This window comes from Zeus faber, assembly GCF_960531495.2.
Source record: "Zeus faber genome assembly, chromosome: 4".
In the NCBI taxonomy this organism is placed as follows: Eukaryota; Metazoa; Chordata; class Actinopteri; order Zeiformes; family Zeidae; genus Zeus; species Zeus faber.
The window spans coordinates 18257137-18260272 of record NC_137191.1 but is presented as its reverse complement, the minus strand read 5'-3'; positions in this window follow the sequence as shown (position 1 = coordinate 18260272).

Below are 3136 nucleotides of genomic sequence, written 5' to 3'. Positions count from 1 at the left end.
CATATTACCAGTGAAAGCTTTAGCCACAGTATAGCCACTCACTTTGTTCCATCATAATCGTCATAATAATCAATAACTGGCGCCGTTATTTAAGGCAGAGTTAATCCAGCTCATGAAGAGGGTGTTATCGCCGGATGAAATATGACATGAAAGCGCCGAGCGGCAGGGCGCGTGCGAGGTCAGGGGTAATGACTTTCACAAGGAGGATTCTGCGACTGCTCGTAATGAAGCTGGATGGGCTTTTTATCTGGAGCCGCTCTGCGTATTGGGTTCAGCTCCATTAGCAGCTGATCCAGCCATCTGCCCGGGATCTGCCTCTCAGTTTTTAATGCTTCTTCCCCCCCCCCCCGGAGATAAGGACGAAGTTTCCTCGTTTTTTCCTTGTTTCATTTCCCCATTTCTGCCTGTATTAGTTGAGCACGGAGGAGGCTCTTGGTGGAGACACAGAGAAAGGCAGGTTGAAAAAAGACAAATAAGGGATTATTTTCATCCATCCCTTTGCAAATTAGCAATCACAGCCACTTCTCCCAATCCGACTCAAATAAACTCCACTCTGTGTTTTTGTTGATTTGTGAAAGATAATGGTTGATTACTTTTGTAACGGAATATTATGACACATCTTCCGAAACATCGTGTTACATTACATCACATTGCATTGTGCCATATAGTTTGTCATCCTGTTGCCAAAGTGACTTACAATAAGTACATTTTGTGGGTGTAGTATTCCAACCGACTGCGTATCAAATCCACAGCTAAACCTCCTGTAGGAATAAGAAACACCAGTAGAATTGGAGAATACGTTCATGACAGAAGCGAGGGACAGAGATGATTGCGTGAGATGGACGGGCTGGTGCAGGTGGTGTCCAGGTCGACCCTGAAGAGATTTTTATTATTTCACATCAGACGCTATTTCACAACATGACTCAATTACATCTCAACACTTTGACGGAAACAAAAGCACAGTGAACATAACGCAACGTACGCCCGTCGTCTGCCGAAACAGCACCGAAACAGCCGGGCGCGGGATGTGATGCTCCTAACTGCAGGCTTAAGGATGTTTCATCTGCGTTGCGAGTGATTTACCTCAACCTGCATAACTGTGTGCGCACGTGTGTGTGTGTGTGTGTGTGTGTGTGTGTTCTTTTTATCTCCTTTTCAGTGTTTGTTTGGGATCTTTTCTTTCCACCAGGGGACCTATGATTAATGGGCACATCTGTCAGCCATAATAAAGCAGTCTCTAATGAAGCCGGGGAAGGTGACCTTTTGTGTGTTTGTTTGGTATCTGTGTGCGTGAGTGTGTGTGTGTATCTGTTTTCATGGATGCATGCATGTTTGTGTGTGTGTAACACTGTGTACCGATGTTGCAGTTGCACACCTTTATGATAGGGGTGATAAGGGCGGGGGGGGGGGGTCACTGATGAGCACAGGGGTGGGAGGGTGGGTGTGTTTGTGGGGCGGGGGGTCCATGTGTTTTTATGTGGTTTTTCATATGTGAAAGAAAAATGGAAACAGATGAACAGAGGAAGATAGCATGTGAAGGTGGGAACGTTAAAGGACATAAGAAGGGGAGGATGTGGGAGAGTGGAAAAGGAGGCGAAACGATGCTTCAAACAACGATGTAGCACAAATCCCCAACACACACACACACACACACGTGCACATTATACACAGACATGAACACAGCCTACCGCTGCATCGCAAAAACAAATGTAGGTCAGATATTCCACTGGGAGCGGAGCGGCCATCGCGAGGACGGGCCTCTCCGAGCTGAGGCTCCGCGGCGATCAGATCGCACATTTTCCATGCTTCGATGTGAACAGTGGACGGTGTTTTTCAAAGGACGAAGGGGGTTCCGATGTCTGGAGGTGTTTACATAGTGTATACATACTGTACACCACTGTATGATGGAGGAAAAAGTCCACGATCCTAAGCCTTAATTAACGCCTCCCCAATCTCAGGATATCATCTGTAAATAGTAATTAGCGTTTGTCCAAATTAGATCCGTTGGGGGCGTTATGTGTTATTCTGACAATAGTTCCGCTAATTGTCGTGGCCTGGTGCCAAGTTGTATCCGCTTGGCTCGTATGGAGCTGGTTGTGGAGTTCAGAACCATCTCGGCTCCACACGCCAAGAAGATTATTTTTCTGGGTTGGTCTAAATCAGTGTGGCAATAACGTTGACTGTTCAGGATGTTCATTCACTGTTGAATGAACATCCTGAATTTATCCGTGATGCACCTATGGATGTTTTACTGTGTGTTGCAACCAGACATGTAAAGAGGGTTTTCTGTTGAGGAAAAAAAAGGTGGGATTAAAAGTATAAGATAAAGTCAAACGTGTCACTAATTGATCTACTTCACTTGAGCTTGTATTTGATACCTTAAGTACCCCCAAGCATTAACATAAGAGACAAAGATAAATGACCTAAATGTTGATGATCGCGGCCTCTCAGACGAGCGCTGTGTCGGCGCTCTGCGATTTATGAGCCCGCTCAAATCAATAGTGATCTGCAAGTCAAATGTGGGCCGTTCTACAGTAAAGATTTCTCTTATGATTTACAAATGGCTGTAATTCACACTCATTCGTCAAATGAAATAGGATACCTACCTAGAATAATCTACAATGAAGAAAAACAAGCGCTTTTTCTTCCCCTGAAGCCGGATCACGGCAAGCGGAATGAGGAATCGGTCATTTTGAGGCCGTTCTGCACCGCTGAAGCACCCGTTGGACAGTGATGTGTCCGTGCGTTGTGTGAAAACATTACGCATTGCAGCAGCGCTCCCCTGAAGCCCGGCTGTGAGCGGCCACTACCTGCACCATTAGTTTAAATATCTCAACTCTTGTCAGGAGACGAGGGGAGCCCCTCGGGCTGTGGCTGCATGCGGTGCAGGCGAGGGGGCCCCGGCTTCCCCTTGCAGGACGTCGGTCCTATTTGTAGCTTCTGATGCTTCGGAGGAATTACCTTGTTTGCTGTCAAGATCAAAGCAGCGTTGAGCTTTGTTTTACTCTCAATCGATGGCTGTTGGTTTTATCCACAGTTACCAGTATTTTAAATCATTTTCTGAAGCTCTTCCTGACAATTAAAACAATTACTACTACGACTACTATAATAAACCATAACAACAACAATAATAATT